We start from the raw sequence: 26,577 nt of genomic DNA, 5'->3' as shown, positions 1-26,577 counted from the left end.
GAGAGAGAGAGAGAGAGAGAATGAATGAATGAATATTAAAGTGTGAACGGGCTTTAGGACTAGTATATATATATATATCAGAAAAGAGAGAACAGCACTCCTGAGATAGAACAAAAGCTAGAATAACTTCCATGCCTGTTCATTTCAATTGCAACTCAGGGTGCGCGTTCTTTTAGCACACATTGATGCCTTTCCACAGAGAAAAAATATTCTGTAGCATATCAGTCTGATCCTGCCCAATGACAGTCCAGCGCAGAAATACCAGGCAATTCTTCTCTGAACAAAAGAAACAACAACCCCAGACGATCGTTTCGGCCTTCTGTGGGCCTCATCAGTGAGGTGCAGTTGTATTTCTCTAAGGGCATGTGTGCAAGGAGTCCACGTCTGGTTTCCCCCATTACTCTTAGGGAGACCTAAGAGTAATTTGCATACATATCAGAAAAGAGAGAACAACACTCCTGAGATAGAACAAAAGCTAGAATAACTTCCATGCCTGTTCATTTCAATTGGAACTCAGGGTTCGCTTTTGTTGTTTCCCTTGTTCAGAGAAGAATTGCCTGGTATTTCTGAGCTGGACTGTCATTGGGCAGGATCAGACTGATATGCTACAGGATATTTTTTCTCTGTGAAGGGGCATAGTGTGCTAAAAGAAAGCACACCCTGAGTTGCAATATAAATGAACAGGCATTGAAGTTATTCTACCTTTTGTTTTATCTCAGGAGTGCTGTTCTCTTTCTCTTTTTTCACACACACACACACACACACACACACACATATATATATATATATATATATATATATATATATATATATATATATATATATATATATATATATATATATATAGGTATAGATATATATATATATATATATATATATATATATATATATATATATATAGGTATAGATATATATTGTACCAAAATACCATCAAATAGTTGTAGAAATATGTATATATGAATAAATAGAACATCTGCTATGTAATGAACATTCAAATGTGAAATATTCATATTTTTAAGTCAGGTTAGTTCACTTAAGAATATGCGACTGGGTTTGCGCGAGTAGGGTGTTAGTTTTTTCCACTTGTTTGTTGCTTTGACTTCTATGGGGGGATAAGTAAACGCAATCGCAATATATTAAGTTCGGCTTTTTACGTGCATTGGGTTAGCTAACTAGCGAAGACCTTTTACTTTCAACTTGTAATACGAATATATAAGTGCATTGGAGCCCTTTGCAGTGAAGTAGATAAAAACCTGAAAAAGCATTTGTATGCAATATTCATTTTTAATTAACATTTCAACTATGTATTTACTGTAAATATTTCACATTCCCATGTTCTGCACCTAGAAGAAAATGTTCTAAGAATTTCTAAATAGATATTCCAATATATATATATATATATATATATATATATATATATATATATATATATAGATATATTGTACAAAAAAACACCAGATAAATTTACAAATATGTATTTATGAATAAATAGAACACATTCTGCTATGTGAATGCAATATTGGGCCAGATTATTAGTGGAGAGCTAACAATTCCGTGCAAATGATAAGGGGTCTATAGCGGGTGTTTGCGCACATCAGGTTTTTCACTTGTATTACAACAGATTGAGCGCAATTCAAGTTAACAAGTGTCGGGTCAGTGTTAACTGTTATGCAAAACAAAAAAGTTTAGCAAAGCACATCAAAAATACAATACAAAGTACACTTACACTCATAATAACACCAACTAATAAAAAAGAGATACATGCATATATATGTCTAAAGATGGATATGTCTGTATGTATATATATATATATATATATATATATATAAAATATTTTAATGTGAGAAATTCCAAATACATATATCATGCAATATCCCTCATAGATGCAAACTATTAAAAACAGTAAGACTGAGCCCGTTCCCAGTCATATAAAAACTTTAGACGTCAGTTCATGACAAAGATAAAGCCTTTTCTTGTTAAATGTATCAAGCATTCGGCAACGTGAACCTATAAAGCAATTGCAGACTTTTTAATTATATGCAGATTTTAAGCAGGAAAGTTACGATGTTAGCCAAAACCAATCCTGAATGGAATGAAAAAGAGGCGCCAATAGGGTGATAACGTATATACAAAGGTCAATAGCAGCAAGCGATGATGATTATACTCACAAACGAAGCGGCACTGATTTGCGCCAGACACAGCAGACCGGGACCTGTTCGTCGCCCGGCAGACCAGCACTCGATAGAAACTCCAGGCGGTCACGTGGGACACTTCAGCCAATTAGGTCCGGGAACACGTCCACACCTTTCTCCTAACGGCCGCTCCACCAATCCACAGACGATCTGGGTACACACCTTCCTCCCTTAGGAGCACAGTGGAATGCCCGTATTCAGTGAATACTTGGTGAGACACACAGGGCGGGTGGTATAAACATCCAATAACCACTGAACCCAAGAGCTAGAATTCGAAATCACAGAAGTGGACTCCAAAGGGGTATATATAAAAGGTTTTAATTAAAATGTTAAAAAGAAACCAGCAACGCGTTTCTCGGCTACACAGAGCCGTTTCATCAGGCTGTAATAATCATTAACACACACCTGCTATATTAATACCCCTCTGGACCAATGAAAAAAGCTCTACTTTAAAAACACCCCCATTGGCATTGTTGTTATATCGATATACACAAAAGATTTCCTATAATCCTTTACAATATAAACTAGTGATCTATATCGTATGCAACCAATGTAACATTTGATACAAGTTAATAACAGTATTAAATCAGATTTACCTGCAAAAGGAAATGATCGCCGTTGAAACGGCATGATATTAGTGACATTCTCTGGACATATACAACATAGTGAAAACCTACAATGGAACTGATATTAGACTGATGTTAACCTATTCCTGTCTACACCAAATTACATAGTAAGCATGTCTACATGATGATGAAGTTATATAAATAAAACCTAAAATGATACCACTGTAACATAATCTAATGACAATAATATAATATGTTAACGAGAACTAGGAATTATCCACAAGTCTATTATAAATCATATTATCCAGCTCTCTTGTAATGGGCTGGACTATTTGCATGCATCACTGATAATCCAAAAACTCTACAAATTACTAGTTGAATGCTGCCAGATCTATGTTCATATTCAGACCAACTGGATATAACGTCTGAAGTCTGTATATCCAGAAGGTCTCTCTCTGTCTCAGTCTGAAAAAACAATTATATAGATCAGACTTGGGAATATATTCTATGGGGGTAATATTAAAACAATTTTTATTGCCATTATGTTTTTGATGGCAGTGTCTGGGTACACTATGTGATTTGAAATTATTTTTAATATTTCTGTGGTGTTCCGACCATCTGACTCTAAAGCGCCTGCAGGTGCGCCCTATATATTGGCACCCACAAAAACAAGAAAGTAAGTATATCACGTAGTTTGATGCACAAGTCATTCTACTACCAATTGGATACATATTGTTAGTGGTATTGGATCTAAAAGAACAGGTGTTATGTGTGATATAGTCACACATCTTACACTTTTTATTATTACATTTAAAACTACCCTTTTTCCCTTTCAAATGTGTATTAAGAGAATTTCTTTCTATGTTTAAATTTTTATTTTTATTTTGTTTAAGTTGGACATGCTTGCTGTTGGTATGATTACTTTTATTTCTCACTATTTTACTAGGTGCTAATATAACTTTCAGGTTTGGTGCCTTTTTAAAAACAACATTGGGTTTAGTTTCTATTACATGTCCAAGTATTGGGTCTTTCATAAGGACATTCCAATGTCTATGAATAATTTGTTTAATGATCTCGTAGTTACAATTATATTCAGTTATGAACATTGGACCATTATTACTATTTATAGATGTTTTGTTCTTATTTTTATTGAATTGGAAATATAATTCTCTATTATCATTTCTAGCCCTTTCATACCCACTAGTAATAATATGTTGGGGATATATTTTTTCTCTTTAAATCTCTCTATTAAAATCTGTCCCTGTGCCTCATAATCAGATAATCTACTGCAGTTTCTGCGTACCCGTTTGAATTGGCCGTATGGCACATTTTTCTTCCACGGGTAATAGTGGCTGCTTGTAAAATCAAGGTAACTGTTGCAGTCCACCTCTTTAAAGTGGGTACTAGAAATAATTTTGTCATCTTCAAATGTCAAGTTTAAGTCAAGGAAGACTACAGTCTTGGTATCAATTATGCTAGTGAATTTCAGTCCCCTATCATTTGTGTTCAAGTGTGCCACAAATGTATCTGCTGATATGGTATCGCCTCTCCATACGAGGATTAAATCATCTATATAGCGGCCATAGAATACCAGGTTCGCCCCAAATTGGGAGTCATAGATGTAACATTGCTCAAATGACCCCATATAAAGATTCGCATAACTTGGGGCGAACCTGGTACCCATGGCCGTCCCCTTCACCTGTAAATAATAATCATCCTGGAACATAAAATAGTTATGGTTTAAAATGAATGCAATTAATGATAGAATAAAATTCCTCTGTAATGGAGGTAGGTAAATGTCTTGTTCTAGATAGCTTTTAATGGCTAATAAACCCAGATCGTGTGGTATATTAGAATATAATGATTGGACATCACACGTGATCCAAATAAGATCACGCGTGATGGCCACTTGTTCAAGCTTTTGGATCAAATCTGATGAATCTCGAATATATGATTCTAACCCCACTACATATCTTTGTAAAAAATAATCTACGTAAGATGAAGCATTATCAGTTAGACTCCCTATTCCTGATATGATGGGCCGACCAGGAGGACATGTTCTATTTTTATGTAATTTTGGGAGGTGATAGTAGAACGCTCGATTTGGTTCATTAGGGATCAAATAATCTTTTTCTTTTTTTATAACAATTCCTTCTTTGTATGCATAGTCCACCAAATCTTTCAAAATGGCTAGAAATTTTGTAGTGGGGTCAAAAGTAAGTTTGATATAATAATTAGTATCATTCAGGATTTTTTTGGCCTCTATCAGATAATCAGTTAGATCTTGGATAATGATCCCACCGCCCTTATCGGCCTGTCTGATTACAATGGATTGATCACTTTTCAAAGTTTCTAGAGCACGTCTCTCATTTCCAATAAGGTTGTGTTTGTTACTGATTCCTTTCCGAATCAGATCAAATTCGTCACTTACCAACTGTCTGAAGATCTCTATGTGGGCGTTATTATTCAGTCTGGGTGTGAAATTAGATTTATTCCTTAGCCCAGTATGAATAAAACTGTCACACAAATGATCTACTAATGACTCAGGCTCAAAAACAGGTATACATTGATTGGAAAGCCTAGAGTCCATCACATTTGTCAGAATGGGCATTCTCAAATCATCTTTTAATCTTTTTTCTGCAAAGTATTTTTGTAATGTTAATTTTTTAGTAAATCGATTAAGATCGACGAAAAGAGAAAAAGTATTGTGTGTATTTGTTGGGCTGAAAGATAAACCCTTACCAAGAACTCTAATTTCATCATCTGTCAAAACGTGAGAAGACAAATTAAAGATGCCACTACTTAGTCTCCGTAGTCTTGCTTCTTTGCAGGCTGTATTTCTTCCTCGGCACCCTCGTTTGCGTGAGGTCTTTTTCCCTTGTGGGATGGAGTTAGAGAGACTACGGGTTCCAAGTAGCTGCCAATCTTTTTCTGTTTCCAAGTCGATTGTTTTGGTCGTGGCTCTAAAAAACGTGTGGAAGTCTGATTGTTTGAAGACTCATATGTATCTGTAAATCCAGTGTTGCAACCATTAGAGTCTGGGTTATTAAATGCATTGAATCTATTTGATGTGTTTAACTCAATGTGATCCAGAGATCTTTGGTTCCTGTCATAAAAAGAATGGTCGTAGTTAGTATTGCCTGTTGGAGGTCTAGTGTAAGATGAATGACTATTAGGTTTAGATGCTGAATTGGACCACTGATTATAATCATCTCTCTGTTGTCTATAATTATGATTTGGGTGGTATGTATTCCTAGGTTTATCATGATAATTGTGATAATTGTTTTGTCTTGGTCCATCTTCATATCTGTCATTAGTATTGAAATGTTGTATTTTATTATTAGACCAGTTCCTATTGGGCATGTGGGAATATTCCTATCTTGGTTGGGGTGATTGGTTATAATGACTTTGTCTATAATCCTTATCATGACTGTGTAGTGATCTATTTGGTTGAATATTTTTATTTTTATTCTTATGATGATTAACAACTGTCCATCTATCTTTATATTGATGGTCATGATTAGATACTGTCGATATTGAGGGATACTCTTCATCAGATTGTTGTTCATTAGTTACTATTGAACTAGAAGATACTATCTTTTTATTTTTATTTTTATTATAGGTATGGACTTCTCCCTTTTGATAGTCTTCATTATCCCTAGCTAGTTTTCGGTTCTTATTTTCCATTAACTCTTTTTGGAAAGTATCTGTTTTCTTTAACACCATATGATTCAATTCTTCATATTGTTTAGAAGTTTTAAATTTATCTAAACTTTGTTGCACTACATCTATCTCTTTAGAAGTTTTTTCAACAAGGGATTTCCGGTGTGCAATCAAAATTTTCATAAGAGTCACAGAACAGGTAGTAAGAGCTTCCTCCCAATTAGAGTTTAAAAGTTCATTATCTTTAAATGAACAGCTCTTAAAAATTCTAAGACCTCTTGGGATTTGATTGATATCTTCATATCTCTGTAGCATCTCGGCATCTAGCCAGTGCCTACATTCATCATTAATCAAATTTTCTAACTTGGCAAATAGGATATGAATAGGTAAACTATCAATTGTATTGTCTTCACTTGGAACTGTATTTTTAGATCCCACATGTGAAACCAATAAAAGTCTTTTATTATGTCTTTCATTTATTGAAAGCATGATGTATTATATCTTTTTGTATGCTATACGTTATTAAACTGACGTGACTATAAATAAATAACTTCTTACTAATATAGATGTTAATACAATAAAACTTGTTTAAAGTGATAAGTGCTCAAAAGTGAAAAAATATTACTAAAAAAATAAAAATATAAATATATTTTCCGACAGTTAATAAATGACTTTGTGCACCAAAAAAGTGTAAACTTTTCTCAAAATCCAGATAGGCTAAACCTAAAAGTTCAAAAATATATGTAAAAAAATTTCAGTGTCTGCTATAAATTCTAATCTAATCTATAATTCTATAAATACACATATGGTAATAAATTCCAAATTATTACAAAACCGTGATAATGAAATGAATAAGTGTCATTCAGCAAATAAGTGATACAATTGAATAAGCAATATAGTGTTAAATTATATATAAAAAATACTTATGCAATGTCCTTTAAAGTGATAGTAGATAGGGCGACAGCTGTAACCTCAAAAAATGCCGTGGCATCAGTATAGATAGAAAAGGGAGAATGTTTGCTCAAACTCCAGAGGTGTGCTAGGCGCCAAACAGATGAAAAACAAACGATGGGCGAAGATCAAAAGGCTGCTCTCTTGGGTAAAACGACAACTGCCAAAACCAATCCTGAATGGAATGAAAAAGAGGCGCCAATAGGGTGATAATGTATATACAAAGGTCAATAGCAGCAAGCGACGATGATTATACTCACAAACGAAGCGGCACTGATTTGCGCCAGACACAGCAGACCATACCTATAATAAAAATAAAAATACAAATAAAAAGATAGTATCTTCTAGTTCAATAGTAACTAATGAACAACAATCTGATGAAGAGTATCCCTCAATATCGACAGTACCTAATCATGACCATCAATATAAAGATAGATGGACAGTTGTTAATCATCATAAGAATAAAAATAAAAATATTCAACCAAATAGATCACTACACAGTCATGATAAGGATTATAGACAAAGTCATTATAACCAATCACCCCAACCAAGACAGGAATATTCCCACATGCCCAATAGGAACTGGTCTAATAATAAAATACAACATTTCAATACTAATGACAGATATGAAGATGGACCAAGACAAAACAATTATCACAATTATCGTGATAAACCTAGGAATACATACCACCCAAATCATAATTATAGACAACAGAGAGATGATTATAATCAGTGGTCCAATTCGGCATCTAAACCTAATAGTCATTCATCTTACACTAGACCTCCAACAGGCAATACTAACTACGACCATTCTTTTTATGACAGGAACCAAAGATCTCTGGATCACATTGAGTTAAACACATCAAATAGATTCAATGCATTTAATAACCCAGACTCTAATGGTTGCAACACTGGATTTACAGATACATATGAGTCTTCAAACAATCAGACTTCCACACGTTTTTTAGAGCCACGACCAAAACAATCGACTTGGAGACAGAAAAAGATTGGCAGCTACTTGGAACCCGTAGTCTCTCTAACTCCATCCCACAAGGGAAAAAGACCTCACGCAAACGAGGGTGCCGAGGAAGAAATACAGCCTGCAAAGAGGCAAGACTACGGAGACTAAGTAGTGGCATCTTTAATTTGTCTTCTCACGTTTTGACAGATGACGAAATTAGAGTTCTTGGTAAGGGTTTATCTTTCAGCCCAACAAATACACACAATACTTTTTCTCTTTTCATCGATTTTAATCGATTTACTCAAAAATTAACATTACAAAAATACTTTGCAGAAAAAAGATTAAAAGATGATTTGAGAATGCCCATTCTGACAAATGTGATGGACTCTAGGCTTTCCAATCAATGTATCCCTGTTTTTGAGCCTGAGTCATTAGTAGATCATTTGTGTGACAGTTTTATTCATACTGGGCTAAGGAATAAATCTAATTTCACACCCAGACTGAATAATAACGCCCACATAGAGATCTTCAGACAGTTGGTAAGTGACGAATTTGATCTGATTCGGAAAGGAATCAGTAACAAACACAACCTTTTTGGAAATGGGAGACGTGCTCTAGAAACTTTGAAAAGTGATCAATCCATTGTAATCAGACAGGCTGATAAGGGCGGTGGGATCATTATCCAAGATCTAACTAATTATCTGATAGAGGCCAAAAGAATCCTGAATGATACTAATTATTATATCAAACTTACATTTGACCCAACTACAAAATTCCTAGCCATTTTGAAAGATTTGGTGGACTATGCATACAAAGAAGGAATTGTTATAAAAAAAGAAAAAGATTATTTGATCCCTAATGAACCAAATTGAGCGTTCTACTATCACCTCCCGAAATTACATAAAAATAGAACATGTCCTCCTGGTCGGCCCATCATATCAGGAATAGGGAGTCTAACTGATCATGCTTCATCTTACGTAGATTATTTTTTACAAAGATATGTAGTGGGGTTAGAATCATATATTCGAGATTCATCAGATTTGATCCAAAAGCTTGAACAAGTGGCCATCACGCGTGATCTTATTTGGATCACGTGTGATGTCCAATCATTATATTCTAATATACCACACGATCTAGGTTTATTAGCCATTAAAAGCTATCTAGAACAAGACATTTACCTACCTCCATTACAGAGGAATTTTATTCTATCATTTATTGCATTCATTTTAAACCATAACTATTTTGTGTTCCAGGATGATTATTATTTACAGGTGAAGGGGACGGCCATGGGTACCAGGTTCGCCCCAAGTTATGCGAATCTTTATATGGGGTCATTTGAGCAATGTTACATCTATGACTCCCAATTTGGGGCGAACCTGGTATTCTATGGCCGCTATATAGATGATTTAATCCTCGTATGGAGAGGCGATACCATATCAGCAGATACATTTGTGGCACACTTGAACACAAATGATAGGGGACTGAAATTCACTAGCATAATTGATACCAAGACTGTAGTCTTCCTTGACTTAAACTTGACATTTGAAGATGACAAAATTATTTCTAGTACCCACTTTAAAGAGGTGGACTGCAACAGTTACCTTGATTTTACAAGCAGCCACTATTACCCGTGGAAGAAAAATGTGCCATACGGCCAATTCAAATGGGTACGCAGAAACTGCAGTAGATTATCTGATTATGAGGCACAGGGACAGATTTTAATAGAGAGATTTAAAGAGAAAAAATATCCCCAACATATTATTACTAGTGGGTATGAAAGGGCTAGAAATGATGATAGAGATTTATATTTCAAATACAATAAAAATAAGAACAAAACATCTATAAATAGTAATAATGGTCCAATGTTCATAACTGAATATAATTGTAACTACGAGATCATTAAACAAATTATTCATAGACATTGGAATGTCCTTATGAAAGACCCAATACTTGGACATGTAATAGAAAATAAACCCAATGTTATTTTTAAAAAGGCACCAAACCTGAAAGGTATATTAGCACCTAGTAAAATAGTGAGAAATAAAAGTAATCATATTAACAGCAAGCATGTCCAACTTAAACAAAACAAAAATAAAAATTTAAACATAGAAAGAAATTCTCTTAATACACATTTGAAAGGGAAAAAGGGTAGTTTTAAATGTAATAATAAAAAGTGTAAGATGTGTGACTATATCACACATAACACCTGTTCTTTTAGATCCAATACCACTAACAAAATGTATCCAATTGGTAGTAGAATGACTTGTGCATCAAACTTTGTGATATACTTACTTTCTTGTTTTTGTGGGTGCCAATATATAGTGCGCACCTGCAGGCGCCTTAGCGTCAGATGGTCGGAACACCACAGAAATATTAAAAATAATTTCAAATCACATAGTGTACCCAGACACTGCCATCAAAAACATAATGGCAATAAAAATTGTTTTAATATTACCCCCATAGAATATATTCCCAAGTCTGATCTATATAATCGTTTTTTCAGACTGAGACAGAGAGAGACCTTCTGGATATACAGACTTCAGACGTTATATCCAGTTGGTCTGAATATGAACATAGATCTGGCAGCATTCAACTAGTAATTTGTAGAGTTTTTGGATTATCAGTGATGCATGCAAATAGTCCAGCCCATTACAAGAGAGCTGGATAATATGATTTATAATAGACTTGTGGATAATTCCTAGTTCTCGTTAACATATTATATTATTGTCATTAGGTTATGTTACAGTGGTATCATTTTAGGTTTTATTTATATAATTTCATCATCATGTAGACATTCTTACTATGTAATTTGGTGTAGACAGGAATAGGTTAACATCAGTCTAATATCAGTTCCATTGTAGGTTTTCGCTATGTTGTATATGTCCAGAGAATGTCACTAATATCATGCCGTTTCAACGGCGATCATTTCCTTTTGCAGGTAAATCTGATTTAATACTGTTATTAAATTGTATCAAATGTTACATTGGTTGCATACGATATAGATCACTAGTTTATATTGTAAAGGATTATATGAAATCTTTTGTGTATATCGATATAACAACAATGCCAATGGGGGTGTGTTTAAAGTAGAGCTTTTTTCATTGGTCCAGAGTGGTATTAATACAGCAGGTGTGTGTTAATGATTATTACAGCCTGATGAAACGGCTCTGTGTAGCCGAGAAACGCGTTGCTGGTTTCTTTTTAACATTTTAATTAAAACCTTTCATATATACCCCTTTGGAGTCCACTTCTGTGATTTCGAATTCTAGCTCTTGGGTTCAGTGGTTATTGGATGTTTATACCACCCGCCCTGTGTGTCTCAACAAGTATTCACTGAATATGGGCATTCCACTTTGCTCCCAAGGGAGGAAGGTGTGTACCCAGATCGTCTGTGGATTGGTGGAGCGGCCGTTAGGAGAAAGGTGTGGACGTTTTCCCGGACCTAATTGGCTGAAGTGTCCCACGTGACCGCCTGGAGTTTCTATCGAGTGCTGGTCTGCCGGGCGACGAACAGGTCCCGGTCTGCTGTGTCTGGCGCAAATCAGTGCCGCTTCGTTTGTGAGTATAATCATCGTCGCTTGCTGCTATTGACCTTTGTATATACGTTATCACCCTATTGGCGCCTCTTTTTCATTCCATTCAGGATTGGTTTTGTCAGTTGTCGTTTTACCCCAGAGAGCAGCCTTTTGATCTTCGCCCATCGTTTGTTTTTCATCTGTTTGGCGCCTAGCGCACCTCTGGAGTTTGAGCAAACATTCTCCCTTTTCTAAGTTACGATGTTAGCAGCAAAGGTTTAAAGCAGGCTTACACATGATCGGCCTAATTTTTCATACAACATTCAAAGTGAACAAAAGTCAGATACCGGTACTCTAGGACCAAAGTGCGCCAGTAGATAATAAACAGCTGTCAGTCATGGAAAACTCCGCTCAGTGAGCGGTCTCACCCAATCCTCCACAGATTATACAGTAGGTGAAAGGGTGATCCTCCTCGTGTATCCGGTGTTTGCTGCCCAAAGTCTCTCTTCTGCTATAATGGAACCTACGTTTGCACCTCAGTCATAGACAGTATCAGCGTTCCTGCTGCATCAGCTCAGTCTAATGTCTGACGTCACACATACAGGCGACGCATGTTTTGGGCTCCACCCTTCAACTTGGCCTGGTATTAGAATGGCCACTCAGCTATTTAAAGGGACACTCAATCAAAATTAAACTTTCATTATTCAGGTAGAACATGCCATTTTAAACAACTTTCCAATTTACTTCCATTAACAAAATGTGCACATTTTTATATTTAAACTTTTTGAGTCACCAGCTCCTACTGAGCATGTGCAAGAATAAGTGTGTATGCATTTGTGAATGGCTGATGGTTGTCACATGGTACGTGTATGCATTTGTGATTGGCTGATGGCTGTCACATGGTACAGGGAGAGTGGAAAAAGACATCACTTTTAAAATTGTCAGAAGAAAAATCTGCTACTTATTTGAAGTTTAGACTAAGTGCTATTGCATTGTCTTGTTATCTTGCATTTGTTGATTATGCAAATCTACTGTGTTGACTGGTCCTTTAAGTATTTTTTTTCCTTTGAAAATGAATGCCATCTAGTGGTTGACACTTGTAAGGTTACTTCAAATAGAGGTTCATAAACAAAGATTTATAATAAACATTTATATAACACTCAAACCACATCTTTCTATGCATACATGGTAATCTATCGGCTAGATCACTAGTTTGGCGTTAACCTTAAAAAGCAGCATTGAGAGGTCCCAACGCTACTTTTTACCGCCCGCTGGTATTACGAGTCAGGCAGGTACAGGTGTACCACTCACTTTTATTCCGCGACTCGAGGCTACCGCAAATCCCCTTACGTCAATTGCGTATCCTATCTTTTTAATGGGATTTGCTTAACACCGGTATTATGAGTCTTGGAAGAAGTGAGCGGTAGACCCTCTCCTGTCCAGACTCCAACCACATTTAAAAGTCAGTAGTTTTATGGGCTAACGCCGGAACATAGAGCTCTTAACTAAAGTGCTACAAAGTATACTAACACCCATAAACTACCTATTAACCCCTAAACCGAGGCCCCACCATATCGCAAACACTATAATAAAAATTTTTAACCCCTAATCTGCCGACCGGACATCGCCGCCACCTACATTATACCTATGAACCCCTAATCTGCTGCCCCTAACATCGCCGACACCTACATTATATTTATTAACCCCTAATCTGCCGCCCCCAACGTCGCCGCCACCTACCTACAATTATTAACCCCTAATCTGCCGACCGGACATCGCCGCCACTTTAATAAATGTATTAACCCCTAAATCGCCGCACTCCCGCCTTGCAAACACTAGTTAAATTTTATTAACCCCTAATCTGCCCCCCCAACGTCGCCGACACCTACCTACAACAATTATTAACCCCTAATCTTCCAACCCCAATGTAGCCGCTACTATAATAAAGTTATTAACCCCTAAACCTAAGTCTAACCCTAACCCTAACCCCCCTAACTTAAATATAATTTAAATTAAACAAAATTCATTTAACATAATTAAATAAATTAATCCTATTTAAAACTAAATACCGATAAAATAAACCCTAAACTAGCTACAATATAACTTATAGTTAAATTGTAGCTAGCTTAGGATTTATATTTATTTTACAGGCAACTTTGTATTTATTTTAACTAGGTACAATAGTTATTAAATAGTTATCAACTATTTAATAACTACCTAGCTAAAATAAGTACACAATTACCTGTAAATGAAATCCTAAAGTAGGTTACAATTACACCTAGCACTACACTATTAAGCTAATTACCTAAAAATATATATACACTTGTTTTTTAACCCTCCACATGGGAGGGCTGAAAACAGAGAAGCGCAAACAAGTATATAAGGATGTCCAGAAAAATACTATGTACGTTAAAATCTATTTGCACTAATATGCATAAAACATCACACACATATATATATAAAAAATCCCATACAATAACACTGAATGTCATTAAAATACTTGTATTTATGAGTCCATTTCAGTCCTTATATGTTTGTAGACGTTGTCCGTGAATCCAGAAAGGTGCTGCCACTCCTCCAAACGGTTGATAATCTGTATCCTGTGAAAAGTGATCTAAGTGTAAGGAGAGAACAGAAGAGTGCAGACACGATTCAAGTGTAGATTTCCAACTTAAATTATAGCCACACGCTATGTATATACTCACAAGATATACGATTTGTATAGGCACATATAACAAAATTGTTCCCCTTCGTAGTCAATAGTTCATAAGGATTAACGATAGAAAGTCTGTATTTGCAAAATATACTGTCCCTTTCATACGGGGATACAAGCGGCGACCCTCAGCACTTCCGTGTAAGGTTTTCCTACCAGTTATATGCGTGTACCACGTGATACCGGAACTCCTACAGCGGCTTCCCAGGGTCAAAATAACAAAGTAGCTACTGTCTGTTCTACGCGTTTCGTCCCTAAACGGAGGGACTTTGTTAAGAACTGCTTCTATTTCCGTATGAGACTCTTTTATAGCAGTTTGTATAGGTATTTAAACCAATTGTAAGTGCCATAACGGAAATAGAATGTTAACATGAGTATTGATGAAAAACAATATGTCACAATGTTAAAATCGATAAAACAACTAATTGTTAGAACATATTAAATCAAAGAGTTCTATATACACATTAATTACATGTTCCTATTTTCCATATGTACTAACAAATTGATTGCTTATTGTTTCTTAATACAACAAATATATAAACATTACATCCAGTTTTATTAATATTACCTATTCATATAAATATACTCATAAAAAACACATATAAATATAAATATAAAATTTGCCCATATTAAAAAGTGCATATGTGCATACATTTATAAACACTATAATGTTATAAAAATTGATAAATTTAATTTATTGGAAGATAAAAAACCATACATAATATTACACTACTACTTTCTTGAATTCTAGATAATAAAAATATTATAATATGCACAAATTGATATATGCAAATTATACTACTACAGATATGCTAAAATGTCAAATTCAATGTTCAGTCCCTTAGGTTCTAGACAATCTAAAGTTTTTATCCAAAACGTTTCTCTTTGTCGCAGTCTTAGTAACCTATTTGTATCCCATTTATCTGGGGGCACCCATTCTATAATATTAACACTTAAATCATTGGGATTTTGGTTGTGATAGATATTAAAATGTTGGGATACACTATGGTTTTCAAATCCATTAGTGATATTGTTTACGTGTTCCCTTATTCTATACTTGATTTTACGTTTCGTTCTCCCTACATAAATCATTCCACATTTACAAGATAACTGGTAAATTACGTATGTGGTGTGGCAAGAACATCTACTCTTACAGTCATACTTTTTGTTTCCATTATAGTTACAAAATTGCATGTTATTAGGAGAGATGAGGGGGCACAGTATACAATCCTTTTGTTTACAAGGAAAAAGGCCACATTTGGCTCCACACCAACTGGTTAAATTTCCTTCTTTTAGTGGCTGACGGAGTTTTGTGGGTGCTATATAATTTTTAATGTCCTTGTTTTTTCTAAAGACGATATCAGGTTTATCTGCTAGTATTTTATCAAGGATAGGATCTAATTTCAAAACCTTCCAATGCTTGTTTAAAATCTTCTTTATTTTGTAGTGTTGACTGTTGTATTTAGTTACAAATTTTGGACCCCTTGTATATCTATCTACAAATTTATTAAGATCCATTCTATCTATATTTTCCACTCTGGCCCTAGTTTCTCGTAATAAATCTGGATTATATCCTTTTTGTAAAAATTTATTAGTTAAAATCTCAGATTCTTTGTTATAATCGTTTTTGTCAGTACAATTTCTTTTTATCCTTTGGTACTGACCCAAGGGGATATTGTTTTTCCATTTTTTCAGGTGGCCACTTCTTGCGTTTAATAGACTGTTCCTATCTGTGGTTTTGTGATAATTCCTAACCGCAACTTGATTCGTAATTGGATCTGAGTAGAGGGTAAGATCTAAAAATGAAATGGATGAGGAAGAAATTTCATGGGTGAACTTTAAATTATATTTATTAGAATTAAGATAATTCATAAATAAATTAATACTTTCGGAAGGCCCTTCCCATATTAAAATAATATCATCGATAAAACGATAGTATTTGATGATATTTTCTTTGAAGGGATTATTATTCCATATAGTGTTGGACTCAAAATGGGACATATACAAATTTGCATATGATGGGGCAAAGGTTGTCCCCATCGCAGTCCCCTGAATCTGTTTGTAAGAGATCCCTTCAAAAAGAAAATAATTGTGGGTTAATATGAATAAAATAGAGTCCACAATAAAAGATATTTGGTCTTTAGGTAATTTGATAGTATCCAATGTTTCTTTAAATATTGATGTCCCCAATAAGTGTGGTATACTAGTATATAATGCGGAGACATCACATGTAACCCATATATATTCGTGTTTCCACATTAGGCCTTCGAATTTATTAATAACATCAATAGTGTCTCTGAGATAGGCTCTTGTGTTAGTGACTACAGGTTGTAGATAGTAGTCAATATATTTCGATAAATTATCACATAAAGAGCCTATCCCAGAGACAATAGGTCTCCCCGGTGGGTTATGTGCATCTTTGTGCACCTTGGGCAAGTGATAAAAACAGGCTATTTTCGGGGCTATTTCATTTAGATAGTGAAATTCTTCTGTATTCAATATATTTAATGCTTTTGCCTCTATTAGATGGTGTTGTAGTTCTTTTTTATATTTTTCAGTTGGATTATATGTAAGGGGGAGGTATGTTGTTTTATCTTGTAAGAGACGATGTGCCTCTCCAAGATAGTCTTTCCTGTTCTGTACAACAATTCCCCCTCCCTTATCAGCTGCCCTGAAAATTATATCAGTACACTTGCTTAGATATTTTAATGCCTCCCGTTCTCCTTTGGTTAGGTTATCACTATACATATTAAATGTAGAATTATTGTTTTTACTTATATTTCTATTCCTTGATAGTGACTCTATATCTTGGCAAACCAATTTGTTAAAAATTCTTATATGTTCCGTTTGGCTGTATGTGGGGTAAAAAACAGATTTCCTTTTGAGAGAACAATGCTGAACTGAAAAATCTTCTCCCTCATCATATAAGGATAAGTCTAACAAATTTAATTCCTCTGGGTTAGGACCCCCTTGTATGGTATCTCGTGACTCTATCTGATTCATTATTTCTATAATTTCCTCATCCAATGTGTTGGAATAAAAATCGAGATCTATATTATATTCAATTTCATTTTTGTGAAAATGTCTTTTTAGTGTAATGTTTCTAATAAAACGCTGTATATCAATAAAGGTATCAAAAGAGTTAAAATTGCTTGTGGGCGCAAAATTCATGCCTTTAATAAGCAAGCTTAATTCATCCTTTGTAAAATCTCTATTTGATAGATTAAAAATCATTTTCATTCCTTCCTCTTATTCCACCTTTCTCTGTTTCTCTTTCCTTGATTTTGCTCCCCCTCTACTTCCCCTATATCTTACTCTTCTAACGGTCTCTTGGGGTTTCTCTGTTGCACAGGATGTTCTGTTATGGGGCAACTTGTTTTCCCTCCCCCTCCTCCATGGGGTCTCCATGGAGGTGTCCCTAAAAAATATTGATTATTTTTGTGAGGTCTTTGGGTGTCTTCATGTTTGTTTTTATTTTGATTATGGGACACATTATAACTGTTCCCCTTGGGTTTTGCCCCTAGATGGCGCCATTGTGGTGAATATTGATATTCATTAAAGGCTGAGTATCTATTAGACAAAGGTATATCACTTGATTCCTTCTTGGTCTAGGGCTATCTCTGTAATTTCTATGATTATATGTATTATTTTCATTAGAGGATCGCCAATTACCCTAATTGTATTCCACAGGTCTCTGGTCTCTAGTATGTACATTAGAAGGATGCGTATTATTATTATTATTAGTGTAGAGGTTTTGTTCATTTGTTTTAATCCTATGAAAATCCTGGGACTTCTTCTTATTTTTGTTATTATAGTGATGGTTTTTATTACCGTTATATCCGTAATTATTTGATTGGTTTATTGGAGTAGATGGTTGGTTTTCTTCATATGTAATATTCTCTAAACTTTCTTCCCCATTTGCTTTTAATTTGGGCTCTGATTTGTTTTTATATGAAAAAACCTTATCATTTTTAAAATCATCCAAATCCCTTTGTAATTTCTTTGTTTTATTCACTTCCAATTCCTTACTAAAACTATCCACTCTTTTTTGAATGTTACTATTAAGTTCCTTCCACTGGTCAATTCCCTCAAAAGGTTGAATTTTGACTAAAAGGGTATCAATTTCAGTTTTGAGGTTATCAAGTTTCCACTCCCTGTATTTGATCAGTAATTTAATTAGTGCCTTGGAGCAATTGTGTAATATTTGCTCCCATTCGAGTTGATATTCCACTTCATCTAAGTTAAAAGCAGGGAATTTGAATATTCTCAAGCCCCTTGGTATGACATTATGTAAGATGTAATTGTCTAGTAATACCAGGTCTTGCCATTCTTTGGCATCTTTGATTAATAATTTTTCTAAGTCCCTAAATAGTTGTAATGGATTGTCATGATTGATAGCTATACTAGGGTTTTGTAGTAAATTCATAGAACGTTGTCGATTATTTCTTAAATTATTTTGGCCAAATATATTAGAATCTACTGCAGATTCCTCCATTTTATTGTCATGTATCTATATGTTAAATAGTGAAATGAATAATATATACTAAACTGCTGCTACTCACAGATTAAAATATGAAAAAATATATATACACTTGTTTTTTAACCCTCCACACGGGAGGGCTGAAAACAGAGAAGCGCAAAAAAAGTATATAAGGGTGTCCAGAAAAATACTATGTACGTTAAAATCTATTTGCACTAATATGCATAAAACATCACACACATATATATATATATATATAAAAAATCCCATACAATAACACTGAATGTCATTAAAATACTTGTATTTATGAGTCCATTTCAGTCCTTATATGTTTGTAGACGTTGTCCGTGAATCCAGAAAGGTGCTGCCGCTCCTCCAAACGGTTGATAATCTGTGTCCCGTAAAAAGTGATCTAAGTGTAAGGAGAGAACAGAAGAGCGCAGACACGATTCAAGTGTAGATTTCCAACTTAAATTATAGCCACACGCTATGTATATACTCACAAGATATATGATTTGTATAGGCACATATAACAAAATTGTTCCCCTTCGTAGTCAATAGTTCATAAGGATTAACTATAGAAAGTCTGTATTTGCGAAATATACTGACCCTTTCATACGGGGATACAAGCGGCGACCCTCAGCACTTCCGTGTAAGGTTTTCCTACCAGTGATATGCGTGTACCACGTGATACCGGAACTCCTACGGCGGCTTCCCAGGGTCAAAATAACAAAGTAGCTACAACGTCTACAAACATATAAGGACTGAAATGGACTCATAAATATAAGTATTTTAATGACATTCAGTGTTATTGTATGGGATTTTTTATATATATGTGTGTGATGTTTTATGCATATTAGTGCAAATAGATTTTAACGCACATAGTATTTTTCTGGACACCCTTATATACTTGTTTGCGCTTCTCTGTTTTCAGCCCTCCAGTGTGGAGGGTTAAAAAACAAGTGTATATATATTTTTTCATATTTTAATCTGTGAGTAGCAGCAGTTTAGTATATATTATTCATTTCACTATTTAACATATAGATACATAACAATAAAATGGCGGAATCTGCAGTAGATTCTAATATATTTGGCCAAAATAATTTAAGAAATAATCGACAACGTTCTATGAATTTACTACAAAACCCTAGTATAGCTATCAATCATGACAATCCATTACAACTATTTAGGGACTTAGAAAAATTATTAATCAAAGATGCCAAAGAATGGCAAGACCTGGTATTACTAGACAATTACATCTTACATAATGTCATACCAAGGGGCTTGAGAATATTCAAATTCCCTGCATTTAACTTAGATGAAGTGGAATATCAACTCGAATGGGAGCAAATATTACACAATTGCTCCAAGGCACTAATTAAATTACTGATCAAATACAGGGAGTGGAAACTTGATAACCTCAAAACTGAAATTGATACCCTTTTAGTCAAAATTCAACCTTTTGAGGGAATTGACCAGTGGAAGGAACTTAATAGTAACATTCAAAAAAGAGTGGATAGTTTTAGTAAGGAATTGGAAGTGAATAAAACAAAGAAATTACGAAGGGATTTGGATGATTTTAAAAATGATAAGGTTTTTTCATATAAAAACAAATCAGAGCTCAAATTAAAAGCAAATGGGGAAGAAAGTTTAGAGAATATTACATATGAAGAAAACCAACCATCTTCTCCAATAAACCAATCAAATAATTACGGATATAACGGTAATAAAAACCATCACTATAATAACAAAAATAAGAAGAAGTCCCATGATTTTCATAGGATTAAAACAAATGAACAAAACCTCTACACTAATAATAATAATAATACGCATCCTTCTAATGTACATACTAGAGACCAGAGACCTGTGGAATACAATGAGGGTAATTGGCGATCCTCTAATGAAAATAATACATATAATCATAGAAATTACAGTGATAGCCCTAGACCAAGAAGGAATCAAAATGATATACCTTTGTCTAATAGATACTCAGCCTTTAATGAATATCAATATTCACCACAATGGCGCCATCTAGGGGCAAAACCCAAGGGGAACAGTTATAATGTGTCCCATAATCAAAATAAAAACAAACATGAAGACACCCAAAGACCTCACAAAAATAATCAATATTTTTTAGGGACACCTCCATGGAGACCCCATGGAGGAGGGGGAGGGAAAACAAGTTGCCCCATAACAGAACATCCTGTGCAACAGAGAAACCCCAAGAGACCGTTAGAAGAAGAAGATATAGGGGAAGTAGAGGGGGAGCAAAATCAAGGAAAGAGAAACAGACAAAGGTGGAATTAGAGGAAGGAATGAAAATTATTTTTAATCTATTAAATAGAGATTTTACAAAGGATGAATTAAGCTTGCTTATTAAAGGCATGAATTTTGCGCCCACAAGCAATTTTAACTCTTTTGATACCTTTATTGATATACAGCGTTTTATTAGAAACATTACACTAAAAAGACATTTTAACAAAAATGAAATTGAATATAATATAGATCACGATTTTTATTCCAACACATTGGATGAGGAAATTATAGAAATAATGAATCAGATAGAGTCACGAGATACCATACAAGGGGGTCCTAACCCAGAGGAATTAAATGTGTTAGACTTATCCTTATATGATGAGGGAGAAGATTTTTCAGTTCAGCATTGTTCTCTCAAAAGGAAATCTGTTTTTTACCCCACATACAGCCAAACGGAACATATAAGAATTTTTAACAAATTGGTTTGCCAAGATATAGAGTCACTATCAAGGAATAGAAATATAAGTAAAAACAAGAATTCTACATTTAATATGTATAGTGATAACCTAACCAAAGGAGAACGGGAGGCATTAAAACATCTAAGCAAGTGTACTGATATAATTTTCAGGGCAGCTGATAAGGGAGGGGGAATTGTTGTACAGAACAGGAAAGACTATCTTGGAGAGGCACATCGTCTCTTACAAGATAAAACAACGTACCTCCCCCTTACATATAATCCAACTGAAAAATATAAAAAAGAACTACAACACCATCTAATAGAGGCAAAAGCATTAAATATATTGAATACAGAAGAATTTCACTATCTAAATGAAATAGCCCCGAAAATAGCCTGTTTTTATCACTTGCCCAAGGTGCACAAAGATGCACATAGCCCACCGGGGAGACCTATTGTCTCTGGGATAGGCTCTTTATGTGATAATTTATCGAAATATATTGACTACTATCTACAACCTGTAGTCACTAACACAAGAGCCTATCTCAGAGACACTATTGATGTTATTAATAAATTCGAAGGCCTAATGTGGAAACACGAATATATATGGGTTACATGTGATGTCTCCGCATTATATACTAGTATACCACACTTATTGGGGACATCAATAATCAAAGAAACATTGGATACTATCAAATTACCTAAAGACCAAATATCTTTTATTGTGGACTCTATTTTATTCATATTAACCCACAATTATTTTCTTTTTGAAGGGATCTCTTACAAACAGATTCAGGGGACTGCGATGGGGACAACCTTTGCCCCATCATATGCAAATTTGTATATGTCCCATTTTGAGTCCAACACTATATGGAATAATAATCCCTTCAAAGAAAATATCATCAAATACTATTGTTTTATCGATGATATTATTTTATTATGGGAAGGGCCTTCCGAAAGTATTAATTTATTTATGAATTATCTTAATTCTAATAAATATAATTTAAAGTTCACCCATGAAATTTCTTCCTCATCCATTTCATTTTTAGATCTTACCCTCTACTCAGATCCAATTACGAATCAAGTTGCGGTTAGGAATTATCACAAAACCACAGATAGGAACAGTCTATTAAACGCAAGAAGTGGCCACCTGAAAAAATGGAAAAACAATATCCCCTTGGGTCAGTACCAAAGGATAAAAAGAAATTGTACTGACAAAAACGATTATAACAAAGAATCTGAGATTTTAACTAATAAATTTTTACAAAAAGGATATAATCCAGATTTATTACGAGAAACTAGGGCCAGAGTGGAAAATATAGATAGAATGGATCTTATCAAAACCAAGACAAAATCAAATCATACTAATAAATTTGTAGATAGATATACAAGGGGTCCAAAATTTGTAACTCAATACAACAGTCAACACTACAAAATAAAGAAGATTTTAAACAAGCATTGGAAGGTTTTGAAATTAGATCCTGTCCTTGATAAAATACTAGCAGATAAACCTGATATAGTCTTTAGAAAAAACAAGGACATTAAAAATTATATAGCACCCACAAAACTCCGTCAGCCACTAAAAGAAGGAAATTTAACCAGTTGGTGTGGAGCCAAATGTGGCCTTTTTCCTTGTAAACAAAAGGATTGTATACTGTGCCCCCTCATCTCTCCTAATAACATGCAATTTTGTAACTATAATGGAAACAAAAAGTATGACTGTAAGAGTAGATGTTCTTGCCACACCACATACGTAGTATACCAGTTATCTTGTAAATGTGGAATGATTTATGTAGGGAGAACGAAACGTAAAATCAAGTATAGAATAAGGGAACACGTAAACAATATCACTAATGGATTTGAAAACCATAGTGTATCCCAACATTTTAATATCTATCACAACCAAAATCCCAATGATTTAAGTGTTAATATTATAGAATGGGTGCCCCCAGATAAATGGGATACAAATAGGTTACTAAGACTGCGACAAAGAGAAACGTTTTGGATAAAAACTTTAGATTGTCTAGAACCTAAGGGACTGAACATTGAATTGGACATTTTAGCATATCTGTAGTAGTATAATTTGCATATATCAACTTGTGCATATTATAATATTTTTATTATCTAGAATTCAAGAAAGTAGTAGTGTAATATTATGTATGGTTTTTTATCTTCCAATAAATTAAATTTATCAATTTTTATAACATTATAGTGTTTATAAATGTATGCACATATGCACTTTTTGATATGGGCAAATTTTATATTTATATTTATATGTGTTTTTTATGAGTATATTTATATGAATAGGTAATATTAATAAAACTGGATGTAATGTTTATATATTTATTGTATTAAGAAACAATAAGCAATCAATTTGTTAGTACATATGGAAAATAGGAACATGTAATTAATGTGTATATAGAACTCTTTGATTTAATATGTTCTAACAATTAGTTGTTTTATCGATTTTAACATTGTGACATAATGTTTTTCATCAATACTCATGTTAACATTCTATTTCCGTTATGGCACTTACAATTGGTTTAAATACCTATACAAAAAGCTATAAAAGAGTCTCATACGGAAATAGAGGCAGTTCTTGACAAAGTCCCTCCGTTTAGGGACGAAACGCGTAGAACAGACAGTAGCTACTTTGTTATTTTGACCCTGGGAAGCCGCCGTAGGAGTTCCGGTATCACGTGGTACACGCATATCACTGGTAGGAAAACCTTACACGGAAGTGCTGAGGGTCGCCGCTTGTATCCCCGTATGAAAGGGTCAGTATATTTTGCAAATACAGACTTTCTATTGTTAATCCTTATGAACTATTTACTATGAAGGAGAAAAATTTTGTTATATGTGCCTATACAAATCGTATATCTTGTGAGTATATACATAGCGTGTGGCTATAATTTAAGTTGGAAATCTACACTTGAATCGTGTCTGCTCTCTTCTGTTCTCTCCTTACACTTAGAAAACTAATTACCTAAACTACCTACAATTAATTACAATTAAATGAAATAAACTAAATTACAAAACCCCCCCCACTAAATTACAGAAAAAAAATCACAAGAATTTTAAACTAATTACACCTAATCTAATTCCCCTAATAAAATAAAAAAGCCCCCCAAAATAATAAAATTTCCCTACCCTATACTAAATTACAAATAGCCCTTAAAAGGGCCTTTTGCGGGGCATTGCCCCAAAGTAATCAGCTCTTTTACCTGTAAAAAAAGAATACAATACCCCCCCAACATTACAACCCACTACCCACACACCCCTACTCTAAAACCCACCCAATCCCCCCTTAAAAATACCTAACACTAACCCCCTGAAGATCACCCTACCTTGAGCTGTCTTCACCCAGCCGGGCACAAGTGGTCCTCCAGAGGGTCCGAAGTCTTCATCCAATCAGGGCAGAAGAGGTCCTCCAGACGGCAGAAGGCTTCATCCAGGCAGCATCCATCTTCAATCCAGCCGATGCGGAGCAATCCTCTTCAAAGAAGTCCTAACGAAGAATGAAGGATCCTTTAAATGACGTCATCCAAGATGGCGTCCCTTGAATTCCGATTGGCTGATAGAATCCTATCAGCCAATCGGAATTAAGGTAGGAAAAAATCCTATTGGCTGATGTAATCAGCCAATCGGATTGAAGTTCAATCCGATTGGCTGATCCAATCAGCCAATAGGATTGACCTCGCATTAAGTAAAAGAGCTGATTACTTTTGGGCAATGCTCCGCAAAAGGTCCTTTTAAGGGCTATTTGTAATTTAGTATAGGGTAGGGAAATTTTATTATTTTGGGGGGCTTTTTTATTTTATTAGGGGGATTAGATTAGGTGTAATTAGTTTAGAATTCTTGTAATTCTTTTTTTTTCCCTGTAATTTAGTGGGGTTTTTTTTTCGTAATTTAGTTTATTTCATTTAATTGTAATTAATTGTAGGTAGTTTAGGTAATTAGTTTAATGATAGTGTAGTGTTAGGTGTAATTGTAACTTTTTGTAAATTTTGTACTTATTTTAGCTAGGTAGTTATTAAATAGTTAATAACTATTTAATAACTATTGTACCTAGTTAAAATAAATACAAAGTTGCCTGTAAAATAAATATAAATCCTAAAATAGCTACAATGTAACTATTAGTTATATGGTAGATATCTTAGGGTTTATTTTATCGGTAAGTATTTAGTTTTAAATAGGATTAATTTATTTAATTATGTTAAATTAATTTCGTTTAATTTAAATTATATTTAAGTTAGGGGGGGTTAGGGTTAGGGTTAGACTTAGGTTTAGGGGTTAATAACTTTATTATAGTAGCAACAACGTTGGTGGTAGCAGATTAGGGGTTAATAAATTTAATATAGTTTTGGCGATGTTGGGGGGGGCAGATTAGGGGCTAATAAGTATAATGTAGGTGTCGGCGATGTTGGGGGCAGCAGATTAGGGGTTTATAAGTATAATGTAGGTGGCAGCGGTATCCGGAGCGGCAGATTAAGGGTTAATAATTATAATGTAGGTGTCAGCGATAGCGGGGGTGGCAGATTAGGGGTTAATAAGTGTAAGATTAGGGGTGTTTAGACTCGGGGTTCATGTTAGGGTGTTAGGTGTAGACATATTTTTTATTTTCCCATAGGAAACAATGGGGCTGCGTTAGGAGCTGAACGCTGCTTTGTTTGCAGGTGTTAGTTTTTTTTTTCAGCCCGCTCAGCCCCATTGTTTCCTATGGGGAAATCGTGCACGAGCACGTTTAGCCAGCTTACCGCTGACTTAAGCAACACTGGTATCGAGGTGAGATGTGGAGCTAAATTTTGCTCAACGCTCACTTTTCT

Source organism: Bombina bombina, chromosome 6 (assembly GCF_027579735.1).
Source record: "Bombina bombina isolate aBomBom1 chromosome 6, aBomBom1.pri, whole genome shotgun sequence".
NCBI classification, from domain to species: Eukaryota; Metazoa; Chordata; class Amphibia; order Anura; family Bombinatoridae; genus Bombina; species Bombina bombina.
Note: the sequence above shows the minus strand (reverse complement) of the source record.